Consider the following 19,293-nt stretch of genomic DNA (forward strand, 5'->3'; position numbering starts at 1 on the left):
TTCCTCACCATTTCCGCTCCTCATGACCTTGCCATTTGGTCTATTTTATCATAACGTCACACATGAAAAGGCTAGTTGATAATTTTCCTCCCTTGTAAAGCCAGCACAATATTGAAAGGGCTTTTAAATATCAATTTGTTATTTTATGAAAGGCTAGTGGAACATCAATATGAATAAGCAGTTAGAATGGAGTGTTACCTTTAAAGGCAATGAGCAATACTTAGCTAATGACTACTAGAGCCTGCTTGTGTTAATGAGGGCAGCCCCAAATTCAGAAGGCCTGCTTTAAATTCTATCTCTGCCAGAATGAATGATCTCATCTAAATCACAATCATTCTTGATCTCAGTTTTCATATTTGTGAAATCAAACTCTTGCTGTAGATTATGAGCCAGTACGAAGTTAGTGTAATTGTGTGCCTACAAATCAACCCGCAGCTTACAAAATAGTAATCTTCGCTTCTCTCACTTCCTGGCATCAATTTATTTCTCTAATTTGTTTCAATTTATTGGTTATTAACTGCTATCATCCTTAAGCTGTTTATCAAGCATCTTTTCAATACTTCATCGCATAATTATTGTCTTTGTACATTTATTTACTCATTCATGAGATTCCCACTGTCAGTAATTTGAAAGTGAATGCTGAAATTTTAATTTCCTATTCCATAATTATCACAACATATCATTTTTCTGATCATTTATATTAGAAATAGAGATCGCAGACTCCTCAAGAGAGGCATTCTCTAATTCTCTAGCTCAACGGTTTGTCAGTCCTGTACTCCATTTCAACTCCTTCCTCAAAGCTGCTGGAGTGAATTCACAACTCAACCTTAGTATCCTTTGTGTATGCTTCCCTTGAGAGAATTGAAAGCCTAAGTGTTAGGCTTTGGGCTACTAATTGCAAGGTCAGCAATTTGAACCCACCTGGCTCTGAGGGAGCAGAGTGCGCCTGTCTGCTTCATGCAACATGTATAGCCTCAGGAACCCTACGGAGCGGTTCTGCTTTCTCACAGGGACACACGAGTCCGAATGGATTTGGTTTTGTTCACGTTGATGTCAAATAATTCAGCTGTCTGGAGTTGAGAAATGAGGTTTATCTATGGTAACATAGTATTTTGGTCTCGAAAGTACTTGTCTGGGAAAAGAAGATCATAAACCAATAGCCAATTTGCTTCCCAATTTGTTTCATGAAGAATTGCTTTGTGCCAGAAATGGAAGTACTAATATCTAATAAGGACATATCGGCACGTGCCCATCCCTTCTCTACATCTGTTCGTAACATGACTGCTTGGCTACACTGTAAAATAAATGATAGATGATAGATGATAGATGATGATGATAGATGATAGATAGATAGATAGATACTAGATAAAAGGGGAATTGTAAATCTGAAAAGCGAACTTTTCAATATTTTTGATGTTCTTCCTCTCAGTCTTTGCACCTGAACTCTATTAGATTTCAGTTCATCTTTTTACGTGATTTTGTCACTTGGAAGAAGATCTTCTTCTACAGGCACTTAATTTGCAACAATTATTTGTCAGCACTTAATCACCATTCAAAAACTTCCTTCTTTTATCTGAAAGATTCGCCTATTAATGACACTCATTCATGTTCAACGTTGCACTGCCAACAAGTCAATTCTGACTCACAGCGACCCTTTCAAACAGAATAGAACTGCCTCTGTGGGTTCATGAGCCTGTACCTGTTACCGAGGAGAAGATCTCCTCGTTGTCCTGCTGAGCGCTGCTGAATGCCTGCTGGTGATATTGCCATGAACAGCCCAACGCCTCAACCCCTATGCCCCCAGGATCCTCCATCTTCACTATATCCTTAGTAGTTTTCTTCAATGCTTCTTCCCCCACCCACCACCACCGCGCACACACACACACACACACACACACACACACACACACACACACACAGAATTCTACCTAAGATAATTGATCAACTAATTCAAAGCATTCTTTTTGGCTTCAGAATTTACCTTATTCTTTATTTATCTGTACTTTAAGGTATTTTGTAAAAGTTCCTCCAAGGTTTTAATATATGTTCCTTCTCTGTGGCAGACAAGAGTGAGGGAGGCTCACACATTTAAACTCCCCCCACCCCCCCTACCTGGTCTCTTTGAAATTTCACTAAGACTTGGTAGTGCAGTGGTTAAAGCCCTTGACTGCTTAGCAAAATCTTCTGTACTTGGATTCCATATGCCACTTAATAGTAGCATGTGCAACATGCTTCTAAAAACATTATAGTCTTGAAATTCATGTGGGGCTATTCTACTCTATCCTATAGGGTTACTGAAATGTGAAGAGGAGGGCTCAAGGCATAATGGTTACATTTTGGTTTTCTAACCATAGGGTCAGGTATTCGAAACCACCCACCACTCTTCAGTGGAAAGATGAGGCTTCCTACTCTCATACAGAGTAGGACCATAGAAGCAGTTCTACCCTGGTATATGTGTTCCATATGAGTGGGAAAGACTGGATGGCAGTGAATTTGGGTTTGAGTCATAGTCAAAGGAGCCCTGGCAGAGGAGTGGGTTATGTGTTGGGATGCTAACTGAAAGGTCAATAGTTCAGAAACCACCAGCGCTCTGCTGGAGATTTCTACTTGCATAAATATTTACGGTATCCAAAATCCATAGGGCAGACCTATAGAGTTACTTTGTATTGACTCAATGGCAGTGAGTCTGACTGAGTTGGAGTAGTAGTTCTCAATTTTGTGGTGTGTTGTAAATTCTAGCTGCTATACCTGTGCTTATAATACCCTTTGGGAGGCGATGAAGACCTTCAGAAACTAAGCATAGTTATTTAGCTTCTACTTTCAATGTGGTACAAATTTCTTTTGTGACCAACTTAATCCAAACTTAAACAAACCAAACAAGGGAATTTTTAGGAGCTCTCCAGAAAGAAGAGAGACTTATTATAAACCAAGGTCAGATTTGTGAGCTTGAGGGCAAAAAGTTGCCGGATAAAATTGAAATTAGCACAAGTTCTTTACATTTTCTCCATCATGGGTGTGTGTGTGTGTGTGCGTGTGTGTGTATTTTCTCTATCATGGTGTGTGTGTGTGTGTGTGTTAAATTCTCCTCCTATTCAGTCTGGATTTTCTTTGAGAAAACTGCTGTGGTTTGCAATAGAAGGAGAGCTCTCATTATTTCATACGTAATCCTTACGGGATCATCCAGGGAGCATAATTAGTGGGGAGTGCTCAGCGGTGGCTAGATCTACCCTTCATCTCCACAAGGGGCGCAATTGCCTCCGACTCCTCCAGTCCAATCAGGAACGATTTAGTATTAGGAATGCAGGTCCATTCCCGAGAGACAGGGATCGCCTTTAACAAAGAACTTGAGCTGGAGGACTCTCCAGGGGCCTGACAAAACATTCTCAGAATTGTGTACAAATAATCTGAGATTATTTTTATTCAAACCATCTTTTGCTTTCGCCTCTTTCCAAGGTGGTAGATCCACATCACAATCGGAAGACCCTAGGTGGTTTCTCTGACTCTTCCTGTAAAATTCAAAGGTGTTTCTCCCAACAAATGTCTTGCAGATCTGATCCCATTTGTCATCTATTTCTTGGTAGGCCTGAATGAACTAGACAGTTGATTATGCAACAACAAGTATGCAAAGCACAGATGACCAATCTTCTACATTTATCTAACACACACCTCATTTCACACAAGTAGGTTCATTCTTCTTAGGAGAAATATTTTTCACAAGATGTTTAATCACTAATGATTATTCCTGAAAATGTCTTATATACATAACACATTAGGTAAAATGTATTCTTTGTACAGGCCAGATGTTTAAAGCCCTCCCCACCTCCACCCCCTTAGAGGTAGAGTAAGATCTATTGTGATAAGCATAGCTACATTCTCATAGAAACATAAAGTGCTCAAATTCACCTGCTTACAATGAGCAATCAACGAATCCTTCTGATTGGCTGTTTCTAGGAAGTAAATTACTCAGCCTTAGAAATGTGAAATTGATAAAACAAAGATTGCACCTTCAAAAAGCATTTACTGTACCTTGGAAAGATCAATATACAAATATAATAAAGAATACCACAAGGTTCACTCCTGGTTGATCTATTCATCTCATTGTTTACTACTGCAGGAAATGAAACAGCGGCTACTCTTGGCAATAGCTATATTTGATGAGGTTTTGAAGAAAGAGTGCATAGTTCAGAAAGGAAGACAGAGAACCAATGAAAACAAAACTGAAGCAACAGGTTACAGCCTTGTAAACAATAGACTAGCTCACAGAATGAAAGGAAATGGGACATGAAGAGGTAAGATTACACAATATAAGGTGCTTGTGGCACACCCAGGAACTGACATAGCATGTCAATAATGCAAATAAGACATAGACACTAATATGTGTATGGGTAAATTTTGTCATGCGCTGAAACACAAAATGAGTCATCTCACAGGGCAAAAAAGGTATCTCACCACCACTACTAAGAAAGAAGACTCAAGTAGAGAGGATGCGTTTAGCTCAGGATTCCTCTGCTGAGAACTCCTTGAGCCAAGAGAACTGAGATACCAGAGATCGCAACAGATGGTGACAAACATAATCAGATAAATAATTGTAAGAGAAACAACATAGCAAAACAGAGATGTGTTAGTCCAGGGAAACTTGTGTATCTAAAGTGAGCTTTATATCAGAGTAATCGTATATTAAGAAAGCATCCCAGCACAGTCCAGATCAAGTCTGTAAGTCTGATAGTAGCCCACATGTCTGATTGCTAGATTGGGCTCCACTCCTACCCTCAGGCAGGAGGGTCTAGTTGACATACTCTAGAACCATCACAGTGGCCAAGCAGCCAAAAGACTAAGGATCAGAGAGAAGTTTGCTTGTGGGCATTGCTCAGAAGAAACTGTCTTGATCGAGAAGTTTGTCTTGAGTAATTTCTGATCCTGAATTATCACTGTTCCTTAATAAACCCCATACTTTCTAACAAGCTCTCCAGGTGATTCTTTAGCATATGAAAAGTTGACGGCCCCCAGCAGGAAACTACTGTGGCACAAGGATCAGACTTTTCAGGAAAATTTCATGCAGAGCAATTTACAGAATATTGCACATAAATATTTCCCATGCTAGAACTAGGCCAGGCTGATGCTTACCATTATCTCAGCTTCTATAGTCTCTCAATATTGCCTTTATAGACCAACCTGCAGCAGCATTTACCAGCCATTAATTTTAGTTAATAAGAACCATTAGCACAGTGTGCAAATTATGACTCTAGAATAAATTATAATTGGAAATATACTGTTCATTTGTGCATTTTTCAGTACAAGTAGCTATTTCATCCTAATGTCAGAAATATAGTTTCAGCTGTGAGATAATAAGTGGCGACAAGAGAGTAACACTCTATCATTGTTATAAGGATTCAGATTATAGTTAGATTTGCAATAGTCCCTTACTTTCAGTGTAAGCCTTCTGGTTCATTATAAAAAAACCAAGAGGTGGGGTAAAGAGACTACTATTTAATGGTACTCCCTAATTCATTAAATGATACATTTCTAGTGATTACATTGCCCACAATTAATTGAGACTTGTATTTTCAGCCATTCAGTTGGCACCAACTCACAGTGACTCCATGATCAATAGAATTAACTGTTGTCCAGCACTGTGCCATATTCTCAACTGTTGGTGTCACAGAGTCCACGGTTGCAGCTGCTTCTTGTTTTCAGTGCCTTCCAAACCAAGGGACTCATCTGCCCTCAGCATGTTAGACAATATTCTGCTGTGACCCATCAGATTTTCATTGGTGGACTTTTGAAATTATGTCACCAGCCCTTTCATCCTAGTGTGTTTTAGTCTGGAATCTTTGCTGAAACCCGTCCACCGTGGGTAACACTGCTGGTATTTGAAACACTAGTGGCATAGCTTCCAGCAGCACAGCAATGTGCAAGTTATCCACCACCTTATGACAAATTGACAGATAGATGGGGGACTTTAAATTAGTCTCCTCTTCATATGCGAACATATGCCACTATGGTCTTTTGTTCCTCTTCTAATAATCCTTCTCCTTTTTCTCTTCCTCCTCCTCCTTCTTCCTTCAATGCAGGCTTGTAAAATATAACCAAAAAGAACTTGAATAAAGATCAGACTCATGGGGACACCATAAGTTCTATTGCATAGGTTTTCAAGTTCCATAAGTTTTCGAAGCTATATTTCATAGACCTGGAAGCAGATCTCCAGGTCTGTGCTCCAAAGTAACTCTGGTTGGGTTTGCACTGCAAGACTTTCTGTTAATAGTTGAGAGGTTAACCCTTGGTGACACTTTGTGATCCTAATAAGAACACCTTGCGATGCTTTGGGTTAGCTAACCTGGAAGGCTAAACTCAAGGTCATTGGTTTGAACCCACCAGCTCCATGGGTGAAAGCTGAGGCTCTCTGCTCTTGTATACACTTGCAGCCTGGAAACCTTGTGAAGGATTGAGATGCGTTGGAATTGACTTGATGGCAACTAGCGCGTGGAGTGCTGAAAAGATCAGTTAACATTGACTGAGCATATACTAGTGAGTTGACTCTCCTCTTCTTAGCTGTTAAGTTCTACGAAGTGTCTGTGAACACTGAATTAGCAAACACCAAACTGAAATCTTGATGTCTCAACTGGGACTGTATGTGCTGCTTTGTGTAGGTGTGTTCTAGAAGGCACATTAGGTACTGATTTCAGGGTTTCAAGTAAAATTTTGCACAAACCCAGAGGCCTCAAAAATTGAGTATAACTGTCCTCCATGGCAGGTTCTGTGCACTTGTCTGACAGGCATGTCTGTAGAATAAGTTGTGGTTATTTCCCAGAATCCACACTCCCATCAGATTCCAATTGAGACACTCATTCTCCCCACTCACACACGACTTTCTAGCACGCATCCTAGTCCCTCCCCATGGATTCCTCTTGATCAAGGCAGCTGCCTCCTCTACAGTGAAGTCCACTCCCTTCTTGCAACCTTCATCCCATGATGGGTTTATATTGGTGTTCAAGGGCACACTCCTCCTCACCTCAATCCAGGTGCCTTTGAAGAGCCACCCTAGTAACACTGCTTCTTTGTTGTAACTCTGTCATCATCCATTTCTTCCCTCTGCCCAATCTAATTTCCTTCACTCCCTCTCAGGTGTTGCTGCTGAAATAAGCAACCTCATTGCCATCAAATCAATTCCAATTCATCATTCCTCTCTAGGTCAGGCTGGAACTACTCCTGAGGGTTTCTAAGATTGTAAATTTTATAGAAGTAGAAAGCTTCATCTTCCTCGTTAAGTAGCTAGCTTTGAACTGCAGACAGCAAAACTCAAAAACTCTCACTGCCATTGAGTTGATGCCCCCTCATAGTGACCTGATAAGGTGGAGTGGACCAACCCTTGTGAATTTCTGATACTAAAACTCTTTTGGGGACCAGAAAGCCCCATCTTACTCCTGCAAAGGGGCTGGTGATTTCAAACTCCTGACCTTGTGTGTTAGACCGAGCTGACTAAGTAGACAAATCCAGAGATACTCATTTATAACAAAGAGTCATTGTATATTAAAAATCATCCCAGCACAGTCCAGATCAAATCCCGAAGTCTGACAGTCGCCCATATGTCCAATACCAGTCTATAAATTCTTTTTTAGACGCACACAGCACATGCAATGATGAAAAAGGCAGGAAGATCGCAGACCAGTGGGTGCAAAGTCTTGTAGATCCAGTGACGGCAAAAACATCTCCAGGGCTCTCACAGGGTTCAGTGTGGCTCCTGGTGGCTTGTCTATAGGAAGGCAAAGCAGAAAGTGTGCCCTGCCTCCAGTGAGCCATTTATCTCAGTTGTCATCCAATCAAGCTGACACCAAATTGACAGGCTAATGTCCCCCCCTTCATTCTTAATACCCTCAAGTTGACACGAGATTATATAACACCTTGCCCTTATGCGCCCAACCTGTAAGCACTACACCAGCAGGGCTCCCTTACAGCACAGAACCACTATGCCATCAGGGATCCTATTGATGAACAGTAAACTGTCTGCAGGCAACTTTTGCCTTTGAATAGACTTCTGAGGAAACCTGATGTAAGACAGTAATGATACTGAATTTTCACAACAACGCTATGAGGAAGGAATACATTTTTTTCCCTGGCTAATGTATTAGCTAAGATTGGCTATAAAGAATTTGAGTGGCTTGCTTTCCATAGTGAAGCTGGAATGCAAACGTATGCAACCTCACTCCACAACTAGCCTCCATGCTATAGTTTCCCCCAAAGCAAGAAAGCGAAATAATCCAAGCACAGATTGAAGGAGGTCTATAGGAAGGAAAGGCCTAGAAAGTAGAAATGGAGAAACAATGAAGACTTAAGAGAGGAAGAATCTGAAATCAACCGATGATGAAAATGGATTGCATTTCTACTTTATTTTTCTGTCCCTCTCTTTATCATTAGTTTAATATTTTGTCTCGTGTAACTGCACTAAGGAAATATAAATAGAAATCAGTCAAGCAAGCCACCTTCGGATAATATGCTGGCTTAATCATATTATATCAAGGGTGAGACAGTTTACAGCATAAGATAACGGGATACTTTTGTATGAAAATGGTTCAGGGGGTTTGTAGAAAATGGAATTAGGTTTATAGCTATCTTGCTTTGTTATTTAGTCAATGAAAATAAACAAACGATGATATTTATTATTGGCATATTTCCCTATGTGATTATTTTTATCTTAAAAGTTCATATAGAGAAGATGTCACCGTATGTGAATTAACACAATTAGTCAAATTGTCAAGTCATGTTTATGAGCATTAGCGTTTTCATCCAGTACTGTGGGTTTAATGGTGCTTCTTCGAAGTCTCAATCCTCAGTACCTGTGAAGGTAGTGGTATTTGGAAATAGTCATTGAAGGGGCAAACAAGTTAAGATAACATCATACTGTGTTAGGTTAGACTCTATTAAGATAATTGACATTCTTATAAAAAGGGAGACATTTGGAAATAGACACACAGGGGATAAGGCTCTGTGAAAGCAGCAGCAGAGATTGGGATACTACAACTATAAACCATGGAACATCAAGGATTGCCAACCACTCCAAGTCACTAAAAAAGGCAAGAAAACACTATTCACCTAAACCAGCAGTTCTCTACCTGTGGGTTTTGACCCCTTTGGGGTACAAACAACCCTTTCACAGGGGTTGCCCAATTCATAACAGTCATGAAATTACAGTTATGAAATAGCAAAGAAAATAATTTTATGGTTGGGGGGTCACCACAACATGAGGAACTGTATTAATGGGTCATGGCATTAGGAAGGTTGAGAACTACTGGTCTAAACCATTCAGAGACAGCATGTCCCTGTTTTAGACTTCTGGCTCCCAGAACTGTAAGAGAATAAAAATCTGTTATTTCAAACTTATAGTTTGTAGTACTTAGCTTTGGCAGCTATATGAAATAAATATACCTTGAATCAAGCTTTACTAATCACTTGAAGGATACAGGCAATCAACAGGCTTAGATGAAACAGCAAATGATTCCACAAGAAAATGCGTTCCCTCCATCAGAATACTACCCATATACTCACTGCCCTAAACTAGCAGGTAAAAAACCTGGGTGCTCTCTCCTTGACCTGTCTGCATGACATTTCTACTGCTTGACACTCCCTATTTCCTTGGCTTCATGGCATTGTGACATCCCTACTCCTTGTACATGGTGTTTTAGGCCGTGCTGTCTAGAGAAACACATCCAGTGACACATATCAGTATAAGAAAGAGTTTTATATCAAGAAGTAATTATATATCAAGAAGGCATCCTAGCCCAGCCAAACTCAAGTCCAGGAGTCCAATGCTAGTCTACAAATGCCTTTCCTGACTCACAGAGCTGCAGACTGGTCATTCAGAAAAGGAAGCAGGGAGCAGGGGAATCACAGACAGTGGGTGCAAAGTCAAGTGGATCCAAGGGCAGCAGAAACCTGGAAGGGATTTCAGGTGTGGGGGAGCCCATGTAGGGCCATTCCTGGAGGCAGGCACAGAATCTCGGCGAGCAAGAAAGCAACGTGGAGAGAAAGAGACAGATCCGGGGTCCTTCATTCTCCGACAAAAGGCCACGCCCCAGTGCAGTGTCATCAAGCTGCCATTGGCTTGACAAGTCTGACCACACCCGTAGTAGGAGTGTCATAAAACAGCTGATAAATAAATAAAATAATTTAAGCTCCACACATGGATTCCTCATGTGCTCAGCTGGAAAGTTTGAGAAGTAAACACACTCACACAAACAATTCCAAACTGAAACCTTAATTTTTTAACCCTAGTTCATTTTACCTGTCTTCACTTATAGCTAAATCAAATTATGCTATAGCTATATTTACTTAAATAGGTCAGGTTTTCAGATTCCTGCCTCTTTTTGCTAAAAGCTGGTTTTCAAGTGCACGTTTCCCCTCTGAACTTACTTTCTTCTAACTCATTCATTCCTCTACAGCCTGCCAGATTGAGCTACAGGAAAAGCAAATTCAATGTGCAATTTCTCATCTTAAAACCCTTCAATGCCTTCGTATTTTCTGCAAATCTATTTAAAGATACTTAGCCTGCCATGTAAACTTTTGGCGACATGAATCTAATGACTTTTCTAGTATCAGTTCTTTTGTTTCAATCATTCATGAAATGTTTTATGTGAAATTTAGCAATGTTAAAAAGTGTTCAAATGCCGATGCTGAAATGGCAAATGTTTTGATATATGTTTATGTGTGAAGCTGATTTGGTGATGGAAAGAAAGAAAGAAGGCAAAGGTAGAAAACAGTTTCAAGGGTTTATTTCAGAGCTCCGGGGAGGGAAGGGAGGGCAGAGAAAGGGATGGGAACATCCCAAGCTCCCGGGTGAGGTTCACGGCCACAAGCTGGGGCCCCACAAAGTCACACGGTCCAGGCAAGATGTGGAGCGTTTTATAGCCCGGGTCTTGGGGGAGAGAGTAGCTGGGGAATTTTCCACTGTAACTTTGTTGTCTGCAGGTCTAGAGCTAAGCAACAGCGTTCAAAGTTATCTGTAACGGTTAGTCTTCTGCACCTGGGCCTGAAGGCCACCGAAGGGGAGGAGGAGGAGGAGGGAAGGGCGGTTGGCCTCTTGTAGAGTCCTTGAAGTGTTTTCACCACCTCTATCTTCTATCCTACCTGTCCTGCTAACTCCCACTTCTGCCTGGCAATATATAGAGAGATATAGATATGCCACAAGAAAATTTCAAAAGTGGATTAATGAATAAAAGAAGAAATGTGTCAAATTGTCATGTATGGCTGGACAAAGTTATCTATGTTCAACAAAGGGTAACATAAATTTCTAATGTCATTAACTATGCAGAAGTGGTGGTCAATACAAACAGTGCCATAGCAATCTGACACACATGCTACTCCCATGGGACCATTCATGTGGCCACTGATTTGTACCTGCCTGCTCTCCGACTGTGTCCCATAAAAGGCATCAGAATAGTTTGGCAAAATCTGTCTACCTTAGCACCATACTAACTTTGTTAGTCCTTACTGATTTAAATTACAAACCTATTTTGTGGTGATTAAATGACTACTACAGGCAATCTTAAGCATTCATTCACCAATTTTTATATATCACTTCAATAACTTTGCTGAGATTAAGCAAATATTTCCTATTATAATCAATCATGAATTTATTTAATACTCAGATAATTAAAATATTACATTAAAAATATCAGCATTGTTGTATATTCCAATCAGGAAGGCAAAGGATTCATCAAATAATAACATGTCAATCAAATTTATTTTTTGATACAATATATCAAATATTTCATTTACTGAGTCAAGTAAACTATATGTATATTGGCTAATTCCCACAGAGGCGTGTGATTAAATATAGGTATAAAGGCTATTCAAATATCACTACAAAAGAACAATTGCAAAAGTTAAAGATATATCACTATTAACATTTAATTTTTAAAATCCAGATGGTTGACATATGGGTATTTAAGTTATTAAAATATATATTACTATATTTTCAAAATTATTGGTCCTCTTCCATTTCAGAGGGAGCCCAGGCAGTGGAGTGGTTATATGTTGGGCTCCGAGCCCCGTGATGGGCAGGTCAAAATCACCACCAACAGCCCCACAGAGAAAGGCTGGGCTCTCTACTCACGTGAGCAGTCACAGTCTTGGAAACAAGACTTGGAAGCATTGACTCGGTGGCAGTGAGTCGTTTATTATTTTTAATTTCAGAATTTAGAATACACACATGCCCCTTAAAGACACCCCAAAACACAATCATGCTTTGGCATCACTCAGAGAAAGTACTTATTTAAAGGATTAACATTATCATCTACTCTTCCAGCCCTTAGGCATAGATTGCATTATTTAAGAAAAGGAAGAGTTGAGCAATGCGTGCGTGATTCTGGGCCATGTAAATCCTCCTCCTTGAGTACTCAGTCAAACTCTTATCCTTCACCACATTCAGCATCTAAAAGCAGAATTTCATGGACAATTTCCCCATCTTGACACTTTGCCATCTGTCCTGAAGTAATTATTATTTTTCTACAACAATTGCATTGTGGCATCTTCATTAGGGAACAAACTACTACTTCGAACAAATACTCTGGTGTTTAGACTGTTGGCCCAGCAAAACACATTATTCACAAATCCCAAATGTTGCACATATGTTGGGCCTTTTGAAGACAAAACTGGATATCCAGAGTTTTACCCAGATTTGAGAACTTAGGATAAATAACTGTTAACTCCGGTCAAGTGAGGCTGTAAGGAGCAGAAGTCGAGACCTTCTGAATCCCTCTTAATTATGGACAACAGTAAATTCTTTATTTCAACCATGCTCATTGACTGCAGCTCTGTTTAAAGGCCCCTCTCCCTCCCCCATTGGATTCTTATTTGTCTCCCTTGTCCCCTGCTGTCAACAATTATAGAAACTGGTCACAATACCAGAGTGGGTCAGGGATTTTATGTGATTGTCAAAATCTTGCTAAGAATCAAAACCACTAGAGGAGCTGGCTGCCTCGATCATCTCCCATGAAGTTGCTGGTGGGTTTGAACTACCAACCTTTTGGTTAACAACCAAATGCTTTGACTACTACATCACCAGGGCCTCTGTTGTTCTCAAATAATAAGAACAAAATGCACCTCTTTTACTTACCTACAGTATCAACTTCAAGACTTATTTAGACTTAAAAGAGGCACTTAGGAACAGACCTCATTCATAAGCCAGAAACTGCTTATAATTTAAAATGGTATATCTACTAGATGAAAATAAGCACCACATTGGTATGCTTTCTGTGCCTTTGTTCAATATCTACCCTTATATAATATACATAATCATCAAAAGTATATAATCAATATCTACACTTATGTGACTATTCAGAAGAGTCCTGAAAAGAAAGGGATGTTGAAGCAATTGGGAGGTGGCTGTGCTTACATGTTCTACGATAATAATGAATATCAAGACAGTACATTCTATCAGCCTGCTGTCATTTTATTTTCTGACGTATTGCTTTCAAGTTTTTGTTTGGTTTTGCTTATTCTTTCCCATTTTGGTTATTCTTTCCCTTCTATTTAGTACTGGGTAAAAGTAAGACATACAGCAAGTCAAAGAGCATTTCTTATACCTGAACGTTCTTGGGAATTAGTTGTTTTAGAAGAATGAAATATTTAATCATGAATTTTCAGGAGCCCTGGTGGTGCAGGGTTACTTGGGCTGCGTTCTGCATGGTCGGCAAATTGAAATCAGCAGCAGCTCGGTGGGAGAAAGACCGGGTTTTCTACCGCCTTAAACAGTTACAGTCTCAGACATCCAGAGGGGGTCGCTATGAGTCAGCAATGACTCAATGGCAGTGAGGGTTTGTTTTTTTGAATTTTTGACAGAAATCTGGAATATTTCTGGCATACCCAAAACAAGAGAATAGGTGAACGTTGACGCAAAGAGGTAGAAGTGTTGATATATGTCACAATTGTCCTACCTCATCATTTCCAAATTTCTCTTTGTGTGTGCAAAAAGGCAGAGTGTTTTACACCAAATACACATAGACTGTCTGAACAGGCCAGACCAGGAAGGAAGCTTTCCATATATATTTGTGTGAAAAATTGAAAATTCTACCAGGGGGCTTCAAAAGTTCATGGGGGGGAAGAAATTAGAAGAGAATAGACTTCCTATATATCTTTTTGAAGCTTCCATGTATATTCTTAGGAAAACTATTAAGGATCTTTATTTAGAAAAATAATCTGCCATTAAATAAAATTATTATTTTATTAATTTATTATTTAACTTTTTTCCTTTTGAATAAATGGAAACAAAGTTTAGCATCTTCTCCAATAACCACATTTCCAAAAGTAATTTTAAAATATCCTCAAAGATTAAAGTTATTTAATCTTTCTTTCAACATACTATATGTTCCATAATGTGATTGCTGATTTTTCTGACTACTGAATTTTTTTTTTACAGATAGTACATCCATGTAAATAATACTCACACACATTGATGGAAATGATAAAGTTATGTTTAAACATTCAAGCATAGCACACCCTACATGTCTTGTGACATTTTCAGATGTAAATTTTGTCCTGTTCTCTTTCATTTGAAATTCTGAAAATGTTACTTTTGATATTTGTGCAAGAAATATTTGTGTAAGCTGATGGTTGAGCAGCCATGGATGGAGTTTTGGTAGTACTCAAAATACCCAAAATCCAAGCTCATTGACAGCGATGTCTACTCAAAAAGGCCCTATAGGATAGTGTACTTGTGGAACTGCACGTGATTTTCCCAGACTACAACTATCCCCCCCCCCCCCAAAATGTCAGCTGTTTTATTGGTGATGTCAATGCTTAAGTATTTTTTTATCATTTTATTAGGGGCACATACAACTCTTATCACAATCCATACATACATCCATTGTATCAAGTGCATTTGTACATTTGTTGCCATCATTCTCAAAACACCTGCTTTCTACTTGAGCCCTTGATATCAGCTCCTCATTTTTTACCCTCCTTCCCCGCTCCCCCGATAATTTATAAATTATTTTGTCATATCTTACACCATCCAACATCTCCCCTCACCCATTTCTCTGCTGTCCGTCCCACAGAGAGGAGGTTATATGTAGACCTTGTCATCTGTTCCCCCTTTCTCCCTCACCTTCCCTCCACCCTCCTGATATCACCAATCTCACCACTGGTCCTGAGGGGTTCATTTGTCCTGGATTCCTTGTATTTCCAGTTCCTATCTCTGCCAGTGTACATCCTTCGGTTCAGCCAGATATGTAAGGTACAATTGGGATCATGATGGGGGGGGGGGAGCAGTCAAGAACTAGAGGAAATTTGTATATTTAATTGTTGCTATACTGCACCCTGACTGGCTCATCTCCTCCCCGCAGCCGTTCTGCAAGGGGATGTCTAATTTCCCACAGATGGGCCCTGGGTCCCCACTTCACAATCCCCTCATTCACAATGCTATGATTTTTTTTTTTTTCTCTTTGATGCCTGATACCTGATCCCTTCGATGGCTTGTGATCTCACAGGCTGGTGTGCTTCTTCAATGTGGGCTTTGTTGTTTCTCAGGTAGGTGGCCCCTTGTTTATCTTCCAGCCTATGGGATCCCAGATTCTATATCTTTTGACAGTCAGGCACCATCAGCTTTCTTCACCGTATTTGCTTATGCACCGGTTTGTCTTCAGCATTCCTGTCGGGGTAGGCTGGTGTGCTTCTCCCATGTGGGTTTTGTTGTTTCTCAGCTAGATGGCTGCTTGTTTATCTTCAGGTCTTTAAGACTTCAGATGCTATATCTTTTGGTAGCTGGGCACCATCAGCTTTCTTCACCACATTTGCTTGTACACCCATTATCTTCGTGCCAGGAAGGTAAGCATCTCAGACTGCCGAGCTGTTAGAACAAAGTGTTCTTGTGTTGAGGGAGTACTTGAGCAGGGGCCCACTGTCCATCTGTTTTCTTAATACTCAACCTATAAATATATGTACATAGATCTATTTCCCCCTCCCCATATTATAAATATATTTACTCCTGTATATTCCTGTATATAAATCTCTATGACTACCCTTTATGCAGCTCTTTATTGGAGTATAAAGCCCCTGTCTTTTCTCCTGCAGGGTGGCTGGTGGTTCTTGAAATGCTGACCCTGCATGCAGCAGCCCAGAGGGTAACCATGATGCCAAAGACTCCTTGGTAATAAATACCCCAGTAACAAGAACATGAACAATGAAAACTGCATTGTTTCATGGTAGGTCACCAGGCCTGGAGTAATGGAGTGCCTAGTAGCTAATCCACACCTATGTATTTCCCATGGGAAAAGGGAGGGGCTGGTGGTGGATGGAGTGCTGACACAAACCAGCTCAGTTTGATCTTTCCCTAAGCTGGGTCAATGAAGTGGTGGGTCCTGCAGTGCTGTAACCCTGTGAAGTTAAGTAGCAGGATAGTGCAGATGTGGCCATGCATGGGTCCAGTCACGTGGGCCTGAGGAATAGCTGGTCACAACTGTCTTATCTGAACAATGGACAGGCAACCCCTCTGTGACTGCAGCTGGTTTCTGTGCCCACAGGAGATTCAAACTGCCTAACCATGTAGACTGGCTGGTTGGATGGTGAGGTGGAAGGTGCATGACTGCAGCATTCCAACCTTCGAAAGCCTGAGAAGTCTCTCCATCATACTACAGGTGCCTGTCCACACCTGTAACAATTATCTCGAGGGAGAAAAATGTGATTTCTTCCTAGCTTGGATCAGGCAGTTTGCATAGTAGGGAATGGGTTTGGATGTTGGAGGGGCTATTTTAAAAATTCTAGGGTAGCCCAGTGAGGGTCTGCGGCTGGGAACTAAACCTCTGGATCTATGGCCACCAAGATGAAGACTTAACATTCAATCTCTTGGAAAGAAAAGAAAATTAAATTGACATCAGGATCATGTAAAAACTATTAAAATAGTACAGTTATGAAAATGACATGCAGAGGTTGTTTGGCATGAATGCGGTGGTAGTGATATGATTTCATGTCAATTTAATAAACAGAATGAAGGAGTGGAGCCTAGTCTGTCAGTCAGGTCACAGCTTAAAGATGTCCCTTTGTGGGCATGGCCTAAAAAGAAGGATTCTGGGAACTTTCTCTCTTCTTCCCAGGACACACTCTCTTTCTTTGTGCTTGAGATTCCTTTTGACAAGCCACGTAGAACCACGCGGATGGCAGCCAGAGCCCTGGAGATGCTTCCACTGCCACAGGACCCACAGGACTTCCCATCCATGGTCCTGTGATATTCCTGCATTTGACATAATTACATGTGCTGTGTGAGTCAGAAGTGATATTAATTAATTGTGCTGCGTGAGTCAGTAGTGGAATTCATGGGCTAATATTGGACTTACGGTCTTGAACTGACCTGGGCTGTTTTATTGATGCATAATTACTTCTTTATATAAAGTTCTCTCTGACACATACATGTCTGTGGATTTGTTTCTCTAGTCACCCGGACTAACACAAACATACATAACGTGTTACTTGTGTAAATTTTGGTATATTACTTTATATTTACAATGACTGTAATGTAATCGTAAGCATAGGCTCCTTGCTTCCACAGGCTTAAATGTCCCCACACTTCTAGTGCACCCGCAGGACTTCCTAGAGAGCTTAGGCAGCTATTGGAACCCTCACCATGGTTACTCAATCTTTTAACTGCAACGTCAGTGTTTTAAAGCCATCAGGTGCTCCCTGGAACACATACAAGGCTTTGTGTTAAAGAGTCACAGTATCAGAAACCCACAAGGGCAGTTGCATTCGGTCCTATACGGGTGACTCTGAGTAGGAATTGACCTAGGGCAGTGAGGTTGATTTGGGCCAGCGAGTTGAAACTAAGTAGCCATAACTCAAAAGAGAAATCCAACTCCTAGGTAGAGCATGAGATGGTTATGGTCCATATTAAATGTGAAGGTTACCTATTAATTTCTTGGGATTTACATTATATATTTCTTTGTGTCCATAAATGAATATGGTTTGTTTATAAAATATAGAGTTAGAAGGTAAAAGAGAAAAGATGGAAGCAAGACAAAAGTTCAAGGTCATTCTAAGGCATGTAATGTAAATAAATAAATAAATATATACACAAATATGCATTACTATACTCCTTGAACTTGTCCTGGGATGGCACTATGAGCCAGACTCATCGTAGAAATGTCCTTGACAGGAGCTGATGCTGGGAATTCAGGAAAACACAGTGCATCTACTACACTGCACTGGGTGGGAGTAACAACACCTGGTGCACCTCAACTGCGTTTTGAGAAACCAGATTGTTAAGTATCCTTGTAGATAAAAGGCTTTGAACTCCCCCCCTCCCCCACTATCATGATCCCAATTCTGCCTTGCAAATCTGGCTAGACCAGAGGATGTACATTGTACAGATAGCAACTGGAAACACAGGGAATCCAGGACAGATGACTTCTTCAGGACCAGTGGTGAGAGGAGCGATGCCTGGAGGGTGAAGGGAATGTGGGGTAGAAAGGGTGAACCAATTATAAGAATCTAAGTATAGCCTCCTCCCTGGGGGATAGACAGCAGAGAAGAGGGCGGAGGGAGACGTCGGACAGTGTAAATTATGAAAAAACTATAATAATTTATGAATTATGAAGGGTTCAGGAGGAAGTGGGGAGGGAGGGGGAAAATGAGCCACGGATATTAAGGGCTAAAGTAGAAGGCAAATGTTTTGAGACTGATAAGGGCAACAAATGTACATATGTGCTTGACAAAATGGATGTGATAAGAATTGTACCAACCTCCAATAAAATACTTTTTTAAAAAAGGCTTTGAAGACACAAAGTAGTATTAAACAAGAAGAGTGCTTTTAATTCCTTTTCTTAGTTCTAATTATTCTAGGCAATTAGGTTTTGTTTTTATATGTCTGTGTCCCTTTTTTTTACTTTTTCAGAATGAAAGTAAGTTATCAATTTTATTGCATTCCAAAAAATACCAAACTGTCAATCTCAATTCATAGTGACCCTGATTCCAGCTGCTGAGGCTATAAATCAATAAAAAGTTTAAAAAGGAGAACCAGGAACAGATAGCCTTATCTTCCTTCCTCAAAGCAGCCATGAATTCTAATTGCTGGCCTGCAATTAGCAAGGCATATCCAACTAATCCAAAGTAAAATATGATCTAATATACCTGATCAAACTAAAAATCATATAATAGTTACTCTTTAACTTTAAGATTTAATTATATATATATTTATATAATTAAATATAATATAATAATTACTCTTTAACTTTAAGATTTAATTATCAGAGTGTGCTTATATATATTTGTTAATTTGCACTATTTATATTGTGTTCATGTTTTTCTGTATTA

General features: G+C 40.1%; 1 long non-coding RNA gene across 1 annotated transcript in view; it reads left to right on the forward strand.

Annotated features, from left to right (window-relative positions):
* LOC123522555 overlaps window positions 1–16,569 on the forward strand; it is a 34,456-nt gene extending 17,887 nt beyond the window's left edge. Inside the window, exons 2-3 of the long non-coding RNA XR_006680805.1 lie at window positions 16,063–16,193; window positions 16,512–16,569. This is a non-coding gene — a long non-coding RNA (uncharacterized LOC123522555). The remainder of the gene's footprint in view (window positions 1–16,062; window positions 16,194–16,511) is intronic.
* The last annotated feature ends 2,724 nt before the right edge of the window (window positions 16,570–19,293 follow it).

The sequence above is a fragment of the Echinops telfairi genome, unplaced genomic scaffold (assembly GCF_000313985.2).
Source record: "Echinops telfairi isolate 266 unplaced genomic scaffold, ASM31398v2 ScPeMD7_4;HRSCAF=17, whole genome shotgun sequence".
Lineage (NCBI taxonomy): Eukaryota > Metazoa > Chordata > Mammalia > Afrosoricida > Tenrecidae > Echinops > Echinops telfairi.